General features: G+C 38.4%; 1 protein-coding gene across 5 annotated transcripts in view; it reads right to left on the minus strand.

Moving 5' to 3' along the window:
- Window positions 1-25,563, minus strand: part of TMCC1 (transmembrane and coiled-coil domain family 1) — a 232,902-nt gene that overhangs the window by 199,369 nt on the left and 7,970 nt on the right. The window contains exon 2 of one of the 5 annotated variants that reach the window (XM_057311956.1): window positions 22,014-22,266. The exons of the other annotated variants lie outside the window; for them this stretch is intronic. The gene's annotated coding sequence lies outside the window, so the exon portion shown is untranslated. The remainder of the gene's footprint in view (window positions 1-22,013; window positions 22,267-25,563) is intronic. 5 annotated transcript variants of the gene reach the window in all.

Consider the following 25,563-nt stretch of genomic DNA (forward strand, 5'->3'; position numbering starts at 1 on the left):
TTTTTGCCTGGACAACCATCCCTCCTCTCTTTGCCAAGTTAACATCTATTCTTCCTTTAAATCATAGCACAAATATTTCTTCAGGATACATTTTCTAATCTGGTCAAATTTCATTAATATCATCACTTATCCCACTGTCACAGTTTTAATTTAGATTTTAATTTAACATTAATACTTATCTCCTCAGAACTACAGGTTTCATAAAGGGATGGTATCACATTAGGTTGTGTTACACGTTATAACCCCAATGGCTGGGTAGTTCAATAAAAACATACTGCATGAATGAACAAAAACATGAACCACGTTCAAAAACCACTGAACATTGTCTAGGCTGTCTAAGTCAAAGTTCAGTTGCCAACCAAGCACAAAACATTCAATACAGGTCATGTTCCACCATCATAATCCTTACTATATTTAATCTCCTTCAGCAAGGTCCCTTTAGCAGGAATACTGAAGTTTATTTATCATAGGCCTTCTTCCGGTGGCTTCCTATTTAAATGAGAAAACAACCAAAAAGTCAAACTCCACTGAATACTCTAAAATACAGCAATCTAAATGGTTTAATTAGTTTTCATAACAAAATCACTGATATTTTTTTGCATTTCACTGTCAAGTTCCAAAGCAAAGACAAATCTCCGGTTTATCTTGGAAGTCTGAGCCTCTTACTCAACTTAAGATAAATTACTGAAAATAAAAGTCTACTAAAAATTAATACTTAAAGAAGTTAAAATCTCTAAACACTTAAAAAAAAAGGTTCAGTGAGAAAAGCAGATGAAAGCAGGGCAATGTTTGGATGAAAAACCCTTTTCCACCATACAAAACAAGAAGACAGACATCTTCCCCATGAATTCTGGCAAGGTCAATTCCCACCCTTATTCACAAAATTCTTGGATAGCTTCCTTGGCCTAAAAAAACCCCACGCCATTTCACAGTGACTGAGTAAAGCCTGGGTATGGATATGGTTACTTAGGGGACTTGCCTATTTTGATGGTAAGGAAACAGTTCCCTATGGTGTTTCAACAATTCTAAGTCATAAAAACAGTGGGTATTATAATTCATGACAAAACAAAAAGAGCAAATAAAGTAAGATATCCTGTTGTAAGCAGAGTCTACAGCATCAGAAATTAATAACAATTTAGGAAAAGATAAACATCTACCGAGAAATTATGAGAACTAAAGAAACACTGGTTACTAAGATTCCAAAATGGCCAAATGACTTCGCATGAAAATTTAGTAAGAAACTTTCCTCATTCTTCAAAATTATTAATCTCTTCCAACAAGGTCAACAAAAGACTGCCAAAGCAAACAATCTAGAACTATGATTTTATTCTAAGAGAAATCATACATTCTGCTAAAAACAACTATATCAGTACACAGACCTTTCACTATGATTTTTCTCACATAAATTTTTCTTAAATTTTGGGCATCTACCACCACTTGAGAGAAAAAGAATGAACAAGCAATAAAAAAATATTAGTGGTCTCATTACATTGCTGGTAGGAATATAAAATGGCTAAGCCATTATGGAAAAGTTTGGCAGTTTCTTATAAAATTAGACATGCAGTTATCATACCTCCCAGCAATCTCACTCCTTGGCATTTATCCCAGAGAAATGAAAACACATGTTCACATAAACTTGTACATGAATGGTCATAGCAGCATTACTGATACCCTAAACTGGAAACATGAATGTCCCTGAATAGGTGAATGTTTAAACAAACTCTGGTACATCCATACCATGGAATACTACTCAGTAATTAAAAGGGAGTAGCAATTAATACTGATAGATCTCAAGCGCATCATGCTTAGCAAATAAAAAAAGCCAATCTCAAAAGGTATGTTCATGACTCCCATTTTTTTTTAAAGATTTTATTTATTTATTTGACAGAGAGAAAGACAGCCAGCAAGAGAGGGAACACAAGCAGGGGGAGTGGGAGAGGAAGAAGCAGGCTCCCAGTGGAGCAGGGAGCCCGATGCAGGGCTCGATCCCAGAACCCTGGGATCATGCCCTGAGCCAAAGGCAGACACTGAACAACTGAGCCACCCAGGCACACCCATGACTCCCATTTACAACAGCATCCTCAAAACGACAAAACTGCAAAGATGGAGAACTGATCACTGGTTGTCAGGGCACAGGGACAAGGACCGGATGGAGGTGGTTTCCCAAAATAAAACAATGTTTTGAATTTGTGCAATAAACATCAACTGCCCTTGGACTTTCAAGTTTTAACTCTGGCCCTGTCTCCAGTGAAATTATTTGCTAACTTTCCCCTTCAACTAGCTGATTCACTAAATTAGCAGCAGCTAGTAAGGCAAAATATGGCAATGAGGTACTTCTGTCTCTGAGTCATTAAGATAGGCTGTGGGATAAGATACCCTCCTCAGTGGGGAGTCTGCTTCTCCCTCTTCCTCTCCCCCCACTCATATGTGCGCTGTCAAATAAATAATTTTTTTAATTGACCAAGCAGGGGATTTAGGAAATACCACCAGTATACCTAACCAACATCTTTCATTTATTCCCAATTTTTCTAATTCAGAGTTCGACAAAAACAATACTCCTGGACCTTTACTTACCACAAAAGCTATCAGGTGTTTCTAGAGGCAATTAAAGATAATATGCACAATAACCTATCTCCAAAAGCTAATAGAAGTAATTTTTGCAAAGATGTGGTAAGAATGTAAGCCTGAGCTCTACCGAAAAGGAAAAGTTTCAAAGTATTGCAGCACCAACCATCATAACAAATTTGCTAACCTTCAATTTCCTCATAGGTTACCACAGTACCTAACCCCACAGAATCATTATGAAGATTAAATGTAAATAACACTTGGAACATGGTCTGATATGTAAGAACATTAATAAAGGGAAACCTCATGAAAATGGAGTCAGGAGGCCAGTAGGGGGAGCTCTCATGCCCTACCACTGGTAGTCAATTGCAGACCCAACAGGAAGAGAGGTGCCAGTACAAGTCCATTACTACTTTAGCCACTAGGTTACTATTCCAGCAGAAGGAAAAAAGGTTTTTCTCCTGCCCCAGGAACAGCCCAGCCAATGAGAGACTGTGACAATCCAGCCAACGAAAAGCCACTACACTCTGAACTCCCAGTGGATTTTCTCCTCCAATGGACTTTTTGTTTATAACGGCCCTCCCAATTTCCCTCTTTCCTCTATAACAGAGCAGTTGAGATTCTCTGCTATTCCCAAATAAACCTATTTTTGCTGGTAAAATAACTGAGTTTTCTTTTTAAGGTTAGCATGCAGAATAAGCACAACGTAAGTATTAACGTAATAAAAAACTGGGGCCCCTGGGTAGCATAGTCGGTTGAGCATCCATCTGGGGTCATGATCTCAGGTTCTTGAGAACCGGCCTGTGTGGGGCTCTGAGCTCAGCAAGGAGTCTGCTAAAGTTTCTCTCTCCCTCTCACTCTGTCCCTCCCCATGTTCACTCAGTCATGCGTGCACTCTCCCTCAAATAAATAAATATTTAATAAAAATTATTTTAGGGAAACCTGGGTGGCTCAGTCAGTTAGGTGTCTGCCTCCGGCTCAGGTCACGTTCTCAGGATCCTGGGATCGAGCCCCACATCAGGCTCCTTGCTCAGCAGACAACCTGCTTCGCCCTCCCCCCAACCCCTGCTCATTCTTTCTTGTTTTGCCCTCTAATAAATAAATAAAATCTTTTAAAAAATAAAAATAAGTATTTTAGGGGGCGCCTGGGTGGCACAGCGGTTAAGCGTCTGCCTTCGACTCAGGGCGTGATCCTGGCGTTCTGGGATCGAGCCCCACATCAGGCTCCTCCGCTATGAGCCTGCTTCTTCCTCTCCCACTCCCGCTGCTTGTGTTCCCTCTCTCGGTGGCTGTCTCTATCTCTGTCAAATAAATAAATAAAATCTTAAAAAAAAAAAATAAGTATTTTAGGAAATGCCAGGCACCTGCATAGGCAGTGGCAGCAGCATCTTTGCTCCTGCTAGGAATGCCACAGCAGGTGTTTCTCATTATCCTGGACAAAACAACCTTAACTTCCTTCTTGCCACTCCGTTTTTTTTTTTTTTTCTCAATCTGGTAAGAAAAAGAAATTACCAATCAAGCCTAATCATAAATTTACAGGAAGTTGGAAGAATCAGTAAACTGAAGACAAAAGACAGTAATATGAAACTACTGTTCTTTATAGATTTAGAGACCTCTTTTTTATAGCATTGCCTCATATTTGTATATCACATTGTAGTTTCAAATTCCTTCTTAACACATATTCTCATTGGATCCTCACAAAAATCCTGTGAGGTCCTTACTGTTACTTCACACTTTACAGATAAGGAAAATGAGGCTTAAGTGATATGTTGAAGGTCACACAACCAGAAAGTAGAAGAGCTGGAATTTAAACCTCTCAACTACTCTACCACAGCTGCTTCTCTAAATGGGGATAAGTTTTACAATGCTGATGCTACAGTTTTCTGATCAGCATCCTCCACAGTATTTCAGCAAATCATTAACAGCCTCAAAGCATAATGAAAATTTAGAGCAAATTCAAGAATCACAGGACTTTAAGGATCATTTTAATGTAATCTCTCATTTTACATATGCTCTCATAAAAAGAAAATGTTTTTAGTACTCAGGATCAAAAAAATTTTTTTTTTGTTTAGGGACACGTGGGTGGCTTAGTCGGTTAAGGGTCTGCCTTCGGCTCAGGTCATGATCTCAGGGTCCTGGGATCTAGTACTGCTCAGCGGGGAGTCTGCTTCTCCCTCTGCCCCTCCCCCTGCTCATGCTCTCTCCCCCTCTAACAAATCTTCAAAAAAAAAAAAAAAAAAAGAATCTTCTAAAAAAATTTTTTTTGTTGTTTAATGTTCTCAGGTTTCAACATCTGCAAGCATTTGTGAAGATCAAGGGGCTAAAGAAAAGAAGGCTTAAAACATACAAACCCTAAGTTACCCTCTGTTTTGCATGATTACCTCTTCGTTTCCAACATACTTGTTGAGGGGAAAAAAGGACTCTTATTGATAGGCGCACGTCAAGTTTAAGATTTTTTCTGATAGTCCACATAAAAACTTGTATATAAATGTTCATAGCAGCACTGTTCGTAAGAGCAAAAAAGGGAATCAATCAAAATGTCCATTCACTAATAAATATGGTACATCCATAAAATGGACTATTATTTGGCAATAAAAAAGAACTGACACATACTGCAGAATGGCTAAACTATGAAAACATGCTAAGTGAAAGAAGCCAGTCACAAGAGACCACATTTTAAGTTCATTTACATGAAATGTCAAGAACAGACAAATCCATGGAGACAGAAAGTGGTTACCTAGGCTAGGACAGGGGGCGCAAATGGGAAAAGACTGCTAAATGTGTACAGAGTTTCTTTTTGGGGTGATGCAAATACTCTGGAAATGTTGAACAACTGTGAATATAATAAAAACCACTGACATGTAAACTTCAAATGGGTGAATTCTAAGGTATGTGAAATATACCCCAATGAAGCTAATAAAACAAGATGTTAAGTAAGGGAAAATGGTATACAGAAACTCTGTATTACCTTTGCTTAACTTTTCCATAATTCTAAAACTCCCAAAAGATATAGATATATATATTAGTAAACAAGATTACATAATAAACAGCTGAAGTATGAGCTGTAAAGTAGCATCGCAAAACTTCAGAAAGATTCACACACTGTCTTGGACAAAAAAATGAAAAATATTAGATGTAAAAAATGAGGTTAGGCCTTGTTTACAGGGCTACACAATAGCACAGGGAGAGGAACAACAGAACTCACAGACCTGGAACAAGCTCATCATTCATTTGGCTAAACACCTTCCTTTTCCCCTCCCTACACACAACTTTCCAAATAAATTTACTTTCAAACAACCCAAAAACTTCTAGAAAAAAGTCTACACAGAAAAGAAAATGCTGGTAAACAACACTGCCACCTTATCAATATAAAACTACTCCCTCTTCACCCTGAATTAGGACGTTATTAGAAAAACATTTTAACACAATTATGCCTTCTCTATTTCTAAAGATTAAAGACCTTACTCTCTATAGATCACACCTTAGTATAGGGCTCAAGACTCAAATTACTGATGAAACATAAAGGATGTCAAGATTTTGTTGTTAATGGCTTCTTAAAATGAATAATAAAGCACTCAGTGTTCAAAAAAGGATATTGACTGGAAAGGGGCATAAAGAAACTTTCTGAGGGAAGGAAAATATTCTACATCTTAATCAGATTGGTGTTTATAATTATATATATATATATATATGCAAAATTATATATACATATGCAAAAATTCACTGAGCTATGTATACCTCTTAGATGTGTGCATTTACTGGAAATTATGCAGTTTTAAAAATGGAATTAAAAAAATAGTATTCCACAGAATTATCTCATTATCCCAAAGCATATGATGTAGTAAGAGTCAGATTTTCATCTTCTTTTAGTAAAAAGAATCAAGCACAGAGAAGTAAAGCAATCTTCTTAGGTATCTCAAAATCAAGAAGAAAAACAGGTCTCCCAACTCTATTCTATCATCAATCTAACCTTTGTGCCTCAGACAATGAGACTGAATCCTGAGATTCTTCTGAGAGTGAGAAAAGACAAGAGGGCAGAACCAATCCTAGTTAAATCAACATACTCACTACCCCCAAATGCCATATCCTTATTCTCCAAAGAGAAAATTATTTAAGTAAATTCTATGCCCAATGTGGGGCTCGAACTCAAGATCCTGAGATCAAAAGTCAAATATTCTGGGGCGCCTGGGTGGCACAGCGGTTGAGCGTCTGCCTTCGGCTCAGGGCGTGATCCCGGCGTTGTGGGATCGAGCCCCACATCAGGCTCTTCCCCTATGAGCCTGCTTCTTCCTCTCCCACTCCCCCTGCTTGTGTTCCCTCTCTCGCTGGCTGTCTCTATCTCTGTCGAATAAATAAATAAAATCTTTAAAAAAATAAAATAAAATAAATAAAATGGTATGTTTAAAAAAAAAAAAAGTCAAATATTCTACCAACTGAGCTAGCCAGGCACCCCAAGAGAAAATTATTTTTATCTAGAACTGGTCATGAAATAATACAAAGAAGGCAAAAGGAAGTTCTCAGGTTCACACTCCCTCTAAAAACTATCATGACGCTACCTTTTACTTCATTCTGTAGTTTTTCCAAGGGAGTTCTAAAGCACCACACTCTCTTAAGTTTTGGCCATTTACATGTCTAGAGTGAGAAAATAAAGAGTATTAGGTTAGGCCTCAGTGAACTGAGATGAAGTATGGCTTTTATTTCAGTTACAAAATTTTGGCGTTAGACCAGATCTGAGCAGCCAATGATTCGTTTAATAAATAAATGAACTAGGGGCGCCTGGGTGGCACAGCGGTTAAGCGTCTGCCTTCGGCTCAGGGCGTGATCCCGGCGTTCTGGGATCGAGCCCCACATCAGGTTCCTCCACGATGAGCCTGCCTCTTCCTCTCCCACTCCCCCTGCTTGTGTTCCCTCTCTCGCGGGCTGTCTCTCTCAAATAAATAAATAAATAAATCTTAAAAAATAAATAAATGAATGAATGAACTAAATTCTAAAATAGTTAGGGACTTGCCTAAGACTTCACAGCTAAGAAAGAAGTGGCAGAGTCAAAGTTGAATCCAGTCTTCCATTCACCACACCACACCTATACCTCTGCCCAGTTAGAAGCAGCATACTATCTTACATAAGTGATAATTACACTTGGGGGGGGGGCAGTTCATATTATCCAAATTCTCATACCCATCTATCTCACGGCATGAATATTTTAATTAATTTATAATCAGAATTATAAATGTCAACCAAGTTACAGTCAGTACCTTTTTTCTCAGCTGTAAAATCCCCTTGGTAAACTGAATTTGTACCAAAAGGTTATTTGGTACATAAATAATCAAGGCAAAAGAGAAAGATGATTTTAAAGAATATATGCAGCAAGTTCTTCATGGCATACCATCTTACTTCACCAAAGACATTCATACACAGCCATTTATCCAATCAGCAAACACTGAACTGCCTACTAGATGTTAGGTGCTGTATTAGGCCTAATGAAAACAAAGATATAGATACAAGGGACTTTGGTTTAGGTAAAGCAGACAAACAACAGATTGTGGTAAGGGTTATGATGGGACAGCCAAGGTGCCACTGAAGCCCAAAGGAGCAACATCTACTCTAATCTGGGGGGTCAAAGAAGTCAGACCAGCTACTTACTCTCCCAAGCAATAACATTTGCTCTAGAAGCTCAGGCTTCTCATTCTTGAAATACACTATTTTAAACACTGGTCTCTTATTGTCATAAAAGTCTCCAAAACCTATGTCTGAGACAAAAGAAAAACAGTATTACAATATTATCCTATTTATGTAAAATTCATATACCTATATGTATATATATTTTCATATTTTCAAAGAGACATGTGAGATATCTGTATATGGAAGGATATTTACAAAAACTTCAATGGTAATCATTCCTGTGGGATGGAATTTCAGATTGTTTCAACTTCTTTACACTTTTCTGCATTAATTTTTAAAAATACTCTACCCTACCCTGTAGGAATGCCTGGCTGGCTCAGTCAGTGGAGCATGCTATTCTTGATCTCAGAGTCAAGAGTTTAAGCCCCAAGATGGGTGGAGAGATTACTTTAAAATTAAAAAAAGAATACTGCTGTAGTTTTTTATTCTGCTTAACCAAGGTGAGTAAAACAGGGCAAGCACACAGACCAGAGCTGAATAAACTATCACTGTACCTATATCAACCTGTCTCCCCTATTCAGAGTATTATTTGTCATATGGGGGACACTAATGCGACATACTTGGTACCTTTTATTTACACTTGTAAGAAGGGCCACTTCTGGGAAAGTTTCTGGAGAAACAAGAAAGGTAGATGGGGACCAAAAATAAACGGGCCATAATCACAATGCTAAGGTGTTTAGACTTCATTCTGTGGGTAACAGAAAAACAGAGGGGTTTTTGACCTAAGACTAACAATCAACTCCACTTTTTAACAAGGTATCTGGTAGCAGCTAGAATATATAAACAGGAAATGACATAAACAAAAAGAGATGTGTTGAAAAGTTGTGGTTCTATGTTCAAAAAAACCCTAGAGAAATGCAAATTTTTATCAGCACTCTCTCTGGTGGATAAGAATAGAGGCAGTCTCCTACTTTCAACGTTATACATTTCTATAATCCTTGCATTTCTTAAAATAAGTATGTATTATATTTATAACCAGAAAAAATAAGAATGACTTTCGCAGTAACTCAAAGGGGATGCAGGGGAAATGATGAAAGCTTGGATTATAAACTCTATAAGGGCAAGAAACTCATCTATCTTATCTACCACTATATCCCTAATACCTTGTACAGTGCCTAGCACGTATTAGGTGCTCGATAAATGTGCCAGAATAAATGAAAGAATGAATGAGTGAACAAATGTACATCCTAAAGGCTCAATAAAGAAGAAACATTTCAGAAGTATAACACACATTTCTTGGTCAACATAAAGGCCAGGAACAGGAAGAAATTAAAGATAATCCCAAGTTTTATGGACTAGTTGGCTAAGTGAACGATGAACCATTAATCAAGGTAAGTAAAACTAGAGGAGGTATAGGTATATAGGAATGCCAAGAGAGCGTGGCAAAATGTCAATGAATCTGGCAGAAGGCACTAAGTTTCAGGAACCAGTAGGGAGTGTAGGCTGAAGATGCAGATTTGGGAGTCATTCATATGAAGCTGTATCAGAGATGGGAGATACCGCAAACCCATTATTGATTCTCATGTTCTTAATCAACAGTAGAGCAAGACAGGCATATCAAAATAAAATACACCCACTATTCTGTAGCCCCGATACCCTGATTTCTTTTTTTTTTTTAGATTTTATTTATTTATTTGAGAGAGAGAGCATAAGCAAGGGGAGAGGCAGAAGGAGACGGAGAAAAAGACTCCCTGCTGAGCAGGGAGCCTTCGTGAGGCTCAATCCCAGCACCCTGGAATCATGACCTAAACTGAAGGCAGATGCCTAACTGACTGACCCACCCAGGCACCCCTGATACCCTGATTTTTGCCCCACTGATTTTTAAACCTAGATTATGAAATAAAAACACCTTAGGCTTCAGAGTCTTCATCTCTCATTTGCCTCCTACATACAAGAGCATACAAAGGCTCACAGTTACATTTTTACTACTTGCTACAAATTCTGGGCTCACAAATTCAGGCCAGATCAGAAATTCAATACACTTGCATTATTTACCATAAACATACAAAATTCATATACTGGCTTTATTCAATATTAACCACTGGCAAACTAATATAAAGTAATGGTTTGTCACTGACTTTTTAAAGTTTTGGTTTGAAACTTTTCAAAAATTTTATGTTTTGGGAGAGTACTCTTAATAGACAATGTTTTTACAGATGTTTATTCTCAACAATAGGACAGGAAAAGTTATTTTTGAATACTTTTTTCATCGTATTCCAGATTATAACATGATACTTCCAACTGTCCTCAACTATGCAAGTCTCTTCCCTCTCCCGTTCATTCTACCTATGAAATGGGGTCTCCCCATTTCCTTTGTTTTAGCTCTACCTCTAGAAATCCATCCTATCTCAAACTTCCTTTATCTAAAAACTAATTTCAAAAAGGTCAACAAATGGGTTAGGCTAGTCTCATAAATGCAGAGACACAAAATATAAGACTAATTTGTCTCTATGCTTTTATTCATGTTATTTTTCATACCTGCAGTGTTAATCCCTTTTTCCCAACATTTATCCAAACAGAAGCCACAGATCATACCCTCCTAACCACTTCAGCCCTCACCTATTCTTTACCTTCTTTGAATTCTCATAATACAAATCGGTGGCCTTCAAAAGTTAGCTATGGGGCACCTGGGTGGCTCAGTCAGTTAAGCATCTGTCTTCAGCTCAGGTCATGATCCCAGGGTCCTGGGATAGAGCCCCACACCTGGCTCCCTGCTCAGCAGGGAGCCTACAGGGAGCCTGCTTCTCCCTTTCCCTCTGCCTGCCTCTCTGTCTCTCTCTCTCTGTCAAATAAATAAATAAAATTAAAAAAAAAAGTTAGCTATGTGTTCCTCTACCTACATTGGAAAGTTAGCTTCTTTTTTTTTTTTTTTTTTTTTTTAAAGATTTTTATTCATTTATTTGACAGAGATAGAGACAGCCAGCGAGAGAGGGAACACAAGCAGGGGGAGTGGGAGAGGAAGAAGCAGGCTCATAGCGGAGGAGCCTGATGTGGGGCTCGATCCCACAACGCCGGGATCACGCCCTGAGCCGAAGGCAGACGCTTAACCGCTGTGCCACCCAGGCGCCCCGGAAAGTTAGCTTCTTGAAGAGAAATGTCATATCCATACTGAGTACACAGTTGGCATTTAATGAATACTTACTAACTCAATGGTGGCTCTGAATCTATATCTTAGATTTTTGCCTTTCTAAACCTCCTTTGTTTCCACATTGCCATATACCAGAAATAAAATATACTGTTTTTTCATTTTACTAACAGATATTAGACTATCTTAAACCTAAATTTATTTTACTTTTTAAACAGCCAAGTCTGTCATCTTATTTTAGGACCACAAGAAAGAAAAGCTTAGGGACGCCAATGATTTAACCAATCATTCCTAGGTAACAGAACCTTCCCAAAAACCCCTCAACAACAGGGTTCAAAGAACTTCTGAGTGAGTGAACACACTGAGGTACAGAGAGGGCAGGGAAGCACCCCATACCTGCCCTATGCATCCTCTCCACTTGGCTGATTCTGAGTTGCATTCTTTATAATAAGCCTGTAAACAAAGGTAAAGTGCTCTTCCTAAATTCTATGAGTCATCCAGCAAATTACCGAATCTAAGGAGGGATCAAGGAAACCCCAGAATTTTTTGCAAAGTTGGAAAGAAGTACAGGTGGCCCAGGACTTGCAACTGGTGTCTACAGTGGGCGCAGTGTTGTAGAACTGAGCCCTTTAACTTATATGATCTGACACTTTGACTCCAGGTACACAGTGTCAAAATTGAATTCAAATTTTGGACTGGTATCAAAGAATTGGAGAATTGGCTGTGGTGTGGAAAAAAACCCACAACAAATAGTTCATTCCAGTGTATATTTATAAAACTTAAAGATACAAATGGATTTCTTGATACCAGCTCCCAGTTTACCATGTATAAATAGAAGACCCAAAAAATTAATGTTGTCAGAATAGTTGCTACTAATAATAATTAGTAGTAATTTTATGTCATGGGGCAAATGGGTGGCTCAGCTGGTCAAGCATCTGCCTTCGGCTCAGGTGATGATCTCAGGGTCCTGGAATCAGGCCCCGCATCGGGCTCTCTGTTGAGCAGAGATTCTGCTTCTCCCTCTCACTCTCCCTCTGTGCGCTCTCTCTCTCTCAATCTCAAATAAATAAATAAGTAAATAATAAATAAATAAAAGAGAAAACCTCTACTTTAAAAAAAAATTTATGTCATCTAAAGCGCCTTGGCTGGCTCAGTCAGTGGAACATGTGACTCTTGATCTCAGGGTTGTGAGTCTGAGCCCCACGTTGGGTGTATTTTTTATTTAAAAAATAAAATCTTTAAAAAATAATAATTTCATGCCATTTTTATGCCAGGCATTAACCTTAGGGTAAATTATTTCCAGTATATGCAACTGTGAAAGACAGATACTGCCCTCGAGAGCAGATGAGAAAATTAAATCTCATCATTAAATTTCCCATTGCACACAGCAAGTACCAGAGAACTAAATCTAGTTTTAAAACACAAATCCCTGCCTTCTTCTAAACTATGGCAACATTTATATTATATAGTATAAAATTATAAACTCCCTAACAATCCTTAAGAACATGTCCCAAATTATGCTCTTAAAAGACTAGTCTTAAAGCCAGGTTTGAGGCTTTTTTTTTTAAGATTTTATTTATTTATTTGACAGAGAGAGAGACAGCCAGTGAGAGAGGGAACACAAGTAGGCGGAGGGGGAGAGGAAGAAGCAGGCTCCCAGCGGAGGAGCCTGATGCGGGGCTCGATCCCAGAACACCGGTATCATGCCCTGAGCCGGAAGGCAGACACTTAACTAGGCCACCCAGGAACCCCGCGTTTGAGGCTTCTGAGTAACAGCGCAGGCCCCACACCTCTTGGTGCTTAAATGGAGCAGCATTCTAGTCATCCTACTAGCAGAAAAGCCAGAGGAAAGTAATGCTGTGCCCCTTGGTGGCATTAGAAGTCCTTTATGTAGAAATTTATCTTAACTGTAATAACCACATACAATATAAGAAAAATGCTGTAGCTACTTACCTGGATCTTAAGTAATTTATATGCAAATTACATTAAAAGTAATTTATATATTATTACTTCTCCCATTACTATCATTAATGGTAATATTTATGCTAAAAAAAGAAAAATCTGTGGTGAAACTACTGTTAACATGTTTGAAGTTAAATCATCACCTTTGAAATTTTTACTTTAAAACTAGGTATGATAATAAGCAATCTATTTCATAACTAGGAAATATTTGTGTATTTCCAAATAGTTTTGAATTATGATGATTTAATACTTGTTTCTCTATAGAGTTGGGAAGGACATTTGTTTTAGTACAGTGTAGTGAAATCTCTAGATCCATCAAAAGCCGGAGGAAAGTAATGCTGTGCCCCTTGGTGGAGCCAAATCTTCCCTCGGCTTTACCAGTCTTCAAGCAGGTTCCTACCAGTCACTTTCCTGAACATCTTGGACAACAAAGCTGCCCTCAGGAGCTGCCCACAAGTCTAAGAAATTCCCAGGACTCCTAGAATGTACGTATGCCAATTTCCAGTTTCAGACCCACACACAAGTAGTTACCACAGCTTGCTTAACAGAAAGCTATTCAGAAAAATTTATAAGCATCCATAACACAACTGTGGCTCCTGGGAGGGAAAGCAAAGAACTCCTCTCCCAGCCTTATCTCACAATCTATTGTCAAATCATCTACCCCAATTCCGTAAATGAATTGTGGAACAAGAAAAGAAAAGGGAAGAAAGAAGGGGAGGGAAGGGGGAAGGGAAGAGGGAAGAGAGGAAGGGAGTGGGAAGGGAAGAGGGGAAGAAGGGCAGGGAGGAGGGAAGGGAGGGGGAAATGGAGGGGGGAAGGGGAACGGAAGGGAAGGGAGGGAGGGAGACAGGCAGACAGACTAGCCTTAAATGCTGTCAAGCGGCACCTGGGTGGCTCAGTCCGGTAAGCATCTGCCTTCAGCTCAGGTCATGATCTCGGGGTCCTAGGATCTGGGATCGGGGTCCTAGGATCTGGGATTGAGCCCCATGTCCTCTGCTCAGCAGGGAGCCTGCTTCTCCCTCTACCTCTACCCCTCCCCCCACTTGTGCTCTCTCCCTCCCTCTCAAATGAAAAAATAAAATCTTAAAAAAATAATTTTTAAAAATGCTGTCAAAAAAAATAAAAATAGTCCATATACAATTCTAGCATTCCAGTTTTCTGCTTCATACACGTTTTTTTTTTTAAGATTTTATTTATTTATCTGACAGAGATAGAGACAGCCAGCGAGAGGGGGACCACAAGCAGGGGGAGTGGGAGAGGAAGAAGCAGGCTCATAGCAGAGGAACCTGATGTAGGGCTCGATCCCATAACGCCGGGATCACGCCCTGAGCCGAAGGCAGACGCTTAACCGTTGTGCCACCCAGGCGCCCCCATACACTTTTTTAAAACTGCCTTTTTTGGCACTGTATTCTCTTGCTGGTTGGAAAACATTTCATGTTTCTTCTTCAGTCATCAAGGAACAAAAGTCAACGAGAGTTTTCATTACCTTTTCATTGTTACCAATATTAGCACAAAGGAGAGTGTCTACTTGAAATTAGAAAATTTTAAGAGCTGGGAGGTACAAGAAAGATCATGTAGCCCAAACTGCAGGAACACCTGTATCTCCAGAAGATAATCATCCAGCCTATACGTAAATATCTCTAATGACAGAGACCTCATAAAATTTTGTCTATTCCACTGTGGGACATGTCTTACTGTGCAAAAGGTCTCCACAGTGGGATGAAATTCATCTCCAACACAGCTTCTACTCATTGTCTGTCCTCTGGAGCAATATAGATGATGAGTCTCCTCCTTCTTGCTTAACATAATTCTTCAAATATATTTAGATAGTTAAGTTTCCAAGTATTATCTTCTGTAGCAAAACAGCTCCTGATTCTTCAACTGTTCTTCTTTGGTACAGTGCCTAGAGTTCTCAGTATTCTAGTCACATTCATCTGGACAATTTAGATTATCATTGTCCCACTGAAGTGTAAAATCCTTAAGTGGACACAATACTCCAGCTATAATCTGACAGTACAAGAACAAAGGGACCATTACATCTCTTAATTTAGCACTACACATCTTAATTTAGCACTATACATCTTAATTTAGCACTGTACATCTATAAATATTCATCAACGCATCAATGTTAGCCTCTTTTCACAGCCACATCATACAATTAACTATCTTAGACTATCGTGGCTCTCAAATGAAAAAAACTATTTTGGGCCAGATCATTTTTGTTAAAGAGTAAGACTTTACATTTCTATCACACCTATCTTGTCACTTTCATACCTCATCCTGCTTAGATTGCTTTGATCTTCTTTGATGCAACCTATTAGATAACGCGCCCAGTTTTAGCATCATTTACAAAAATTTTAGTAAGCATGCATATTATACCATTACTTAAGATCTAGATCCATATGGGGCGCCTGGGTGGCACAGTCGTTAAGCGTCTGCCTTCGGCTCAGGGCGTGATCCCGGCGTTCTGGGATCGAGCCCCACATCAGGCTCTTCCTCTGAGAGCCTGTTCTTCCTCTCCCACTCCCCCTGCTTGTGTTCCCTCTCTCGCTGGCTATCTCTGTCAAATAAATAAATAAAACCTTTAAAAAAAAAAAAAAAAGATCTAGATCCATAAAGCTTGGCAAAAAGAGAACTTACAAGCCTGTATAATCACACTGTGCTTTATAACAAAATAAACAAACCACGTTTAAAAGACCAACAAACTGGGAAAAGACATTTGCAACACATACGCTGATTTCATTATATAAATGGCTCCTACAAATTTCTAAGTGAAAAAAGCAATTAATCAATGAAAAAAGAACCAGTCTAACATAAGCAACCAGTTCACAGAAAAGCAAAGATAAATTGTTTTTACATAGATAAAAAGATCTTCAACCTCACCCATAAAGAGCAATGTAAATTATTTTGTGTGATTAAAGTTTTTAATTTTAATTTCATTTTAATTCTAGTATAGTTAACATACAGTGTTATAGTAGTTTCAGGTGTACAATACAGTGAGTCAACAATTCCATTCATCACCCAGTGCTCATCACAAGTGCCCTCCTTAATCCCCATCATCTATTTCACTCATCCCCCCACCCACCTCCCCTCTGGTAACCCAGTTTGTTCTTGTTGGTTAAGAGTCTGTTTCTTGGCTTGTCTCTTTTTTTTCCTTTGCTCATTTGTTTTATTTCTTAAATTTCACATGAATGAAATCACATGCTATTTGTCTTTCTCTGACTTATTTCACTTAGCATTATACCCTCTAGATCCATCATACTGTTGCAAATGGCAAGATTTCATTCTTTTTTATGGCTGAGTAATATCCCATTGTATGTATATATGTGCATATATACAATATATATAATCACATCTTCTTTATCCACTCATTTATTGATGGACACTTGGGCTGCTTTCATAATTTAACTATTGTAAATAATGCTGCTATAAAAATAGGGATGCATGTATACCTTTGAGTAAGTGTTTTTGTATTTTTTTGGGTAAATACCTAGCAGCACAATTACTGGATCATATATGTTTAACTTTTTTCTTTTTTAAATAATCTCTATACCCAACATGGGACTCAAACTCACGACCCAGAGATCAAGAGCTGCATGCTCTACTGACTAAGCCAGCCAGGTGTCCCCCTATTTTTAATTTTTTGAGGAACCTCCATACTGTTTTCCACAGTGGCTGCACCAGTTTGCATTCCCAATGACAGTGCGTTAGGGTTCCTTTTTCTCCACATCCTCGCCAACACCTGTTGTTTCCTATGTTTTTGATTTTAACCATTCTGACAGATGTGAGACGAAAAGCAAAGTAAATTAAATCTATAATGTGGGACTCCAGGGTAGCTCAGTAGGTTAAGTATCTGACTCCTGATATCAGCTCAGGTCTTGCTCTCAGGGTCTTGAGTTCAAGCCCCAAGCTGGGCTCCACACTGGGCATGGAGCCTACTTTAAAAAATATAAACAAATCTATAATGTGATAACATTTTTTTTTACCTATCAGAGTAGCAAAGATCAAAGTAGATAACATATCTAATTTGTAAGAAGTGGAAAGAAGTACTGCCCAGATTGCTGATGGGAATGTAAATTGATTCCAATTCTTTAGAGCACAATTTGGAAATATCTATAAAAATTTTAACTATAACTGCCTTCTCTTTGGAGCATGGATATTCACTGCAACTTTTATAACAGCAAAAGTGCTAGATGCTTAGTTGTCAATCCCACAGCCATTTCTCCCTTCTTTCTCATTAATCAGAATTCACATTTTTGTTCAGGGTGGTAATGTACCCAACCCCAAGAGATGACTCATGATCAGTTGAAGCCAACGATGGCTATCATATTCCTTTTGCCAGGTAATCACTTTCCCAGACATGACCCCAGGGTCAGAGGCAGCAAGCAATATGACCCTCTCTGAAATGTAATAAGGAGACATCGCATATGGCAGTGCTACTCAAATTCACAGCACCAGCATCACATGGGAGTGCATTAGTGATACAAATTCCCAGGCCCCACTAAAAACCTACAGATTTCAGAATCTCTGTCAGTGGAATTTATATTTTAACAAGTTCCCTAGGTCAGTCTTACATACACTCCTGAAGTTCATGAAGCACTGTTTAGGAGACATCTGGGAATTATCTTCTCCCCATTTAAAATGACCAAGCCTTCCCATTAGAAAAATATTTTGCCCTCCATTTCCTGTTTTTGAATGCAGTTAGTTGTGCCACTTAGAATTAAGGCAGCCATCTTACAATCATGAGGCTACACTGAGGAAAATAGAGTTAAGGAGGGGGAAAACCTGGGTCTAATAAATATTACCAAGCTACCAAACTAGCCCTGAACCACCTATTTCCTTGTTTCTATTTACATGAGACAATTTAGAGTCTTTACTATTTAGGCAGCTGTTAGATATTGCTACTGTTATTTACAGTTGAATATATCTTGAGTGATAAACTATCTATCCATGGAAACTAATGGAGCTTAAATTCTAGTGGAAATAAAGTAATTTGTGTCATTTTTTAACAGCGGCATAGCATTGTTATATATTTACTATAATTTTATTTCTCTGTGATTCCCATTTGCCCACACAGCTTTAAGACAATCAGTACTAGTCTGAGACCACCAACAAGTTTTGGTTCCAATCTGCTACTTCATTCCAACCAGAACATAAGCTCCAGTCAGGCAGAAACTTTAATGCATTGCATCTCCAGCAGCTACAACAAAACCAAACATTTATGCAAGTATTTGATAAATATTTTTTAAATAAACAAATGAAAGAGGTCTTCCATAAAGACTGAGTAAGTTATATCTAAGCATAACTGTCTATTTTGGTTGTTTGCACAAGATTATCAGGTTGAGGATGCTACAAAGATTGAACAGTTCCGCTAAGGAAGAGATAGGTGTGAGGAGGTTCTCACAGTCCCCTTCGACAACCCAATTAGTATTTGAAGTGTCTTTCAGCCATGTAACCTAGGAAAGAAGAGTAGCTGAAAGCCAGTTGGTTCCTAACCAATCCTCGCATTTCTTCTATTTTATCATAACTGCTAAGGATGATTTGAAAACCCTGAAGGCACGAAATAAAAATTCAGGAACTAATAATCAGTGGTTTAGGATACCCTAAAGATTTCAAAGCACATTTTCCAATATTACTTTAAATGAGCAATTAATCAAACCAGTTGCTAGTAACAGTACTTAAACATCTTAAGTAGTAACAGTACTTAAACATCCTAACCCAGACATTTATCTAGAGTTGCAGATTTTTACCTAAATACAACCTCATCAGGGTTTGGGACTGCTTTACCGTTGGAAAGGTAAATTCTTCAATCAGATTTTTACTCCCATTGCCTCACTGAAACTATTCTTACCAAGATTACCAATAACTTCCACAGTGCTAAATCAAATGGTTATTTCTCAGCCCTCCTCTTAATTGTTTTGTATTTAATACAGTTGATAACACTTTCCTCATTTGGCTTCAGGATACCCTCTCATCTGTTTTTCTTCCTACTTTCCTGGCAGATGCTGTCTCCTTTGACTGTTCCTCCTCATCTTCCTCACTTCTAAAGACCTCTAACCTCTGGTCCACTCCAGAGTTAAGTTCTTCAACTTACTTCTATCTCTACTCATTCCCTTGGTGACCTCACCCAGCCTCCCGGCTTAAATATAATGTTTTTGTCAGTAACACCCAGTGGTACACCTCCAGCAGATCCTCCTAAATTCCAGATTTGTAAACCAGCTACCTATTCAACATCTCTACTAAGTCTACCAGGCATTATATGTCCAAAACTAAGCTCCTGTTCTTGCCTTCCAAACTTGTTACTCTTTCAGTCTTTCCCATATGAATAAATGGTGTCCTTGCAGGAACTTAGAGCAAAAACCTTTGAACTGTCCTTAATTCCTTCCTTTCTTTCAGAACACACATCCAATCTATCAGCAAAACCAGCTTATTCTACTTGAAAAACACATCCAGAACCAGACCATGTGTCACCACATTCACTGCCGCCCCACAGTGCCAACTATCGTCTTCTCTCACTTGAATTACAGCAATAGCCTCCTAACTGGTGTTTCTGCCTCTGCCGTTGCCAAATCCACCACCAGCCTATTACCAGCACAGCAGCCAGAGGCATGATGTCAAAATGGAAATCAGATCACATCATACCACTACCCAAAACCCTCTGAAGATTTCCTATTTCACTCAGCCTAAAAGCTAAAGCCCTACAAAGAACCAACAGCACCAGAAGCAACTGGGAGCTTGTGAGAAATGAACTCTACCCTGGGTGGCCCAGCCGTTAGGTGTCTGCCTTCAGCTCAGGTCATGATCCCAGGATCCTGGGATCGAGCCCTGCATCAGGCTCCCTGCTCGGCGGGAAGCCTGCTTCTCCCTCTCCCATTCCCCTTGCTTGTGTTCCCTCTCTCGTTGTCTCTCTTGTCAAATAAATGAATAAAATCTTAAAAAAAAAAAAAAAAAGAAAGAAAGAAAAGAAAAGAAAAAGAAATGAACCCTACCCCAAACCTACAAAATTAGAATCTGAGTTTTAACAACCACCACCTACATAAACCATATGCACATTAAAGTTCGGAAAGTACTTCCCTGAGGCACCACAAGATAAGCACCTACCCTCCCTAATTCTTGCCATTTCCCAGGCAAGTTTTTGTCTCAGGACCTTTGCACTTGTCATCACTCATTTATCTGCATGGCTTACTCTCTCCACACCTTTCAAGCTTTCACTCAAATGTCACCTTCTCTGTGAGCCATCTATGACCACTCAGTATATGCCCTATTCTTTCCTGATTTTACTTTTCTCATTAGAACTTGTCATTATAAGATAATGATTTTTACTTTTTTATCTTGTTTACTCTATCTCACCACATAAAACATAAAATAACTTAAATGAAAGCAGAAATTTTTGTTTTCTTCCCCAGTGCACAGAACCTAGTTAGCCCTCAATAAATATTTTTAAATGCATAAAACAATAAACAAATGATATTTCTCTTCAAAACACTATCCAGATCTTGTAAAATAGTTCCTTATCACACAAACCGGTTTTCTTAGCAACACATTCAACAAATCCACTTTTTAAAATATACTGAGCACCTACCATGTAATTAGGCACTATAAACACTACTGTTCATCCATGATTAAGTATGGAAATGAAAAAATCTGATTCATAACAGGGCTGCACCATCAAAAAGTCTGCAGAAATAAAAACTGAGTCTTCGAGTAAAAAGAAGAAATATGCCTACAGCTCTCTGCAATGCAGTAAAAAGCCTTTATACTTATAGTCTTCCACACAAAATCTCTCACCTGACCTTAATAATCCCATGAGGTTTGTGTAAAGCAAGTAATGATAAGCTCAATTTTGGAGATGAGAAAACAAACATATTGTAACTCAAAGCATGGCAGTAACAACGTCAAAACTGGGATTGAAGTCTGTCAGATTTTAGTTCAAAACTCTCCAATATCAGGGGCGCCTGGGTGGCTCAGTCAGTTAAGCATCTGCCTTCGGCTCAGGTCATGATCTTGGGGTCCTGAGATCGAGCCCTGCATCTGTCTCTCTCTCTTAAATAATTAAATAAAATATTAAAAAAAAAAATCTCCAATATCATACCTCCTCTTGCAAATGATACTGAACCAGACTACAAAAATCATACAGCTATATATTACCCTAAAGATACTAAGCTTTCCCAGTGTCTATGCAGAATGAGAGTAAATTCTGTTCATCAAAGTCACAAGCGCAACTTGAGGCATAAGCATTCGAACAGCTCCCTGTTACCTGTAAGTCTAACCCAGAGTCCAGTGACATTCAGGAAGAATGTAAGAAATGAGCTGCTATATCCACACATCAAGAAAGATCTTATTAAGTTACAACAATTGCTTAAAAAAAAAAAAAAGTGATAGGGGCGCCTGGGTGGCACAGCGGTCAAGCGTCTGCCTTCGGCTCAGGGCGTGATCCCGGCATTCCGGGATCGAGCCCCACATCAGGCTCCTCCACTATGAGCCTGCTTCCTCCTCTCCCATTCTCCCTGCTTGTGTTCCCTCTCTCACTGGCTGTCTCTATCTCTGTCGAATAAATAAATAAAAAATCTTTAAAAAAAAAAAGTGATAATGGAAGAAAGGAAGATGGAACAAGTGAATGAATAAGAATGAAGTTCTAGTGAGAAAGTCAATGTTAAGTCATTATTGTCTATTGCTGAGTGCCTAACTGATGCAGTTTTACAATAGAAGAAAAAAGACATACCTCCTCAAAATCCCAGCACAACAACTTTCCTTTCTTTGCATAGATGAGGATGAACAGTTGTAATCCAAAATATTTCCCAGAAAGTTATTTTTTAAAAAGACACAGAAACAGAAGATCCATATGAAAAGAGATCCGGCCTGGGAGAATGGAGACTGTGTCTTCTAAATCTTGTGATCAAGAGCAGCTGTTCACCAAGTGTCAGCATCTGAAGGAAGTGCTAACTGTGGGTGTGTCCTCGAGAGAGTAATACCTGCTGGGACGGGGAGCAAGAGGAGAAATACTACTAAATGCAAATGACTGGCTGGCAAACAATCACCAGTTGTCAGTCTGCAAAATTTTTTAAGTTGAAATTAGTAACATCAAAAGATCACATGGAGGTAGCACAAGTGGCCAAGCCCAGGTGGCACTGGGGTTATCAATGACAGCTGCAATCAAAGGTACACTTCAGCAGGTAATCCAGCTCTCTGATTAGTAATAAATAAGCAGTAGGGTAAAACAAAGTATAAAAATTTATTTCATGTTTTTTATTGCAAGATGATGCTCATATCATACAACCAAACAAATACAGACAAATAATATTAGGCAGTCTGGCAAACAGACCAAGCACTCTGGTGCCTTACAAAACAAATATTATAAAACAGGTGTCTATGTCAGCAGATATCTACACCAAAAGGAAATATAAAGTAACATGCAAAAAAAACCATAGGTAGGCCTGGCAGAAAAACAAAGTCAATGTGGAAACCAAGAGACAAGGTTAATGTAACGCATATGGTGGTTTTGTAGACCCTTTAGATAGCTTACAGAATTAGGAATCTTTTATTCTGGTGACAAATTAAGACAGTATTTCTTGACACCTGCCATGTCACTGCATTTCTATTAAACTACAAATTATAGAATATATAGGAGACTGAAATGAAATACATTCAATGGGATTAAGAGCAGATAAGACAATGCAGAAGAAAAGATTTGTAAATGTAAAGACACAATAATAGAAACTATCCAAAATGAAACCCACAATTCAAGAAAACTGAGAAAAAAGGTTACAGCATCAGTGAGCTATGGGACAAACTCAAGGAGCCTAATAACATACGTGTAATAGGAATCCTGGCAGGGGGAAGATTTGAAAAAATATCCAAAAATTTTCTAAATTTGGTGAAAATGACAAACCTACAGATCCAAGGAGCTCAACAAACACCAAGCTCAAGAAATGAAGAAAGCTAAAACTCCACCAAGAAATAATTGAAATCAATTTCCTTAAATCCAGAAATAAGGAAAAAAAAAACCTTAAAAAGCAGCCAGAGGAGATAGAGCCCCATGTCAGGCTTCATACTCAGCAGGGAGTCTGACTAAGGATTCTTTCTCCCTCTTCCTCTGCCTCTGCCCCTGCTCGCACACCCATATGCTTGCTCTCCCTCTCTAAAATAAACAAACAAATCTTTTTTTTTTTTAAGATTTTATTTATTTATTTGACAGAGAGAGACAGCCAGCGAGAGAGGGAACACAAGCAGGGGAAGTGGGAGAGGAAGAAGCAGGCTCCCAGCGGAAGAGCCTGATGTGGGGCTCGATCCCAGAACTCTGGGATCATGCCCTGAGCCGAAGGCAGACACTTAACGACTGAGCCACCCAGGTGTCCCTAAACAAACAAATCTTAAAAAAAAAAAAAGCAGCCAGAGGAATAGAGAATGAAGGAAAATATTTGCAAATCATGTATTTCATAAGTAATTAACATCCAGAATGTAGAAAGAATGCCTACAACTCAACAACCACAAAAAATGAACAACCCAATAGAAAAATGGACAAAGGACCTGAATAGACATTTGTCCAAAGAAGATATGTGAATGGCCAATTGTACATGAAGATGCTCAACTAACTAATTATTAAGAAAATCCAAATCAGGGGTGCCTGGGTGGCTGAGTCAGTTAAGCATCTACCTTTGGCTCAGGTCATGGTCTCAGGATCCTGGGATCAGGCCCTGTGTCGGGCTTCCTGCTCAGCAGGGAGTCTGCTTCTCTTCTGTTTCTGCTTCTCCCTCTGCCCCCTCCCCACCACTCATGCTCATCCTTGCGCGTGCTCTCTCTCCCTCGAATAAATAAAATCATTTTAAAAAAAAAGAAAATGCAAATCAAAACCAGAATGAAATACCATCTCATGCTCATTAGGATGGCTACTATTAAAAAAAAAACACACAAAAAAACCCCACAGAAAATAACAATATTGGCAAGAATGTGGAGAAATTAGACACCTGATGCACTTAGTGGGAATGTAAAACAAAGACACTGTGAAAAAAAGCACGGCAATTCCTCAAAATTTAAACATATAATTATCATATGATCCAGCAATTCCACTTCTGGATACATACCCAAAAGAACTAAAAGCAGGACTTCAAAGAGATATTTGTACACTCACGTTCAAAGCAGCTCTATTCACCATAGCTAAAACACAGAAACAACACAAATGCCCACTGACACAAAAATGGATAGCAAAATGTGGTTTATACATAAAATGGAATATCATTCAGCCTCAAAAAAGAATTCTGACACATATTACAACATGGATGAACCCTTATGACATTATGCTAAGTGAAGTAACCCAGTCACAAAAAGACAAATACTGTATGATTCCACTTATATGAAGTACCTAAGTAGTCAAAATCACAGACAGAAAGTAAAATTGTGGTTACCAGGGGCTTGGGGAATGGGGAGTTGTTTTTTTAATAGGCACAGGTTCAGTTCTGCAAGAAGAAGAGTTCTCGAAAAAGATGGTTGTGATGGTTGCACAATGATATGACTATACTAAATACCACTGAACGGTACAATTAAAATGGTTAAGATGGTAAATTTTATGTTACGTGTATTTTACAGAATTTTTAAAAACTGAAAGAAAAATAAAAGGCAGCCAAAAGAAAACCACCACATATTATATGCAGAGGCATAAAGAATGATAGTTGACTTCTCACTGGAAACAATGTGGACCAGAAGACACTGAAGCAACATCTTTAAAATACTTAAAGATACTAGAATTCTGTATCTAGTGAAAATAGCTTCTGTAAATCAAGGCAAATTAAAGACTTCTTTAGACATACAAAAGCTGAAAAAAATTCATCACCAGCAAAGCTGCACTACAAGAAATGTTAAAGAAGTCCTTCATTAAGAAGGAAACATAGCAGCAGAAACCTGGAACTACACAGGAAAATGAAGAGCACCAGAAGTAGTAAACAGAATATAGATACAGTATTTGACAAAGGCTTTTATTATAATGAGATAACAGATTCATCTACATTGTTAAAATATAGGGGAAAGGAGCACTAACAAAAATTTTCATAATACACCCATCTTCCAAAATGCTTGTCTTCAAAAAATAAAGTACCCTGATTAATAGGACTCATTTCCTAACACAACATCCCCGTAAAGAAAGTCCATATTATCTTTACCACAAAAATTGTCCCAAGGTATAAGTTATTGGTCCAATAATAGTGAATTTTTAGACAAGAAAAATTAAAATATTCTTGGTTCCAGCCCAGTGTTCTATTATTACACAAATACTTTTAAAG

This window comes from Ursus arctos, unplaced genomic scaffold (assembly GCF_023065955.2).
Source record: "Ursus arctos isolate Adak ecotype North America unplaced genomic scaffold, UrsArc2.0 scaffold_14, whole genome shotgun sequence".
NCBI classification, from domain to species: Eukaryota; Metazoa; Chordata; class Mammalia; order Carnivora; family Ursidae; genus Ursus; species Ursus arctos.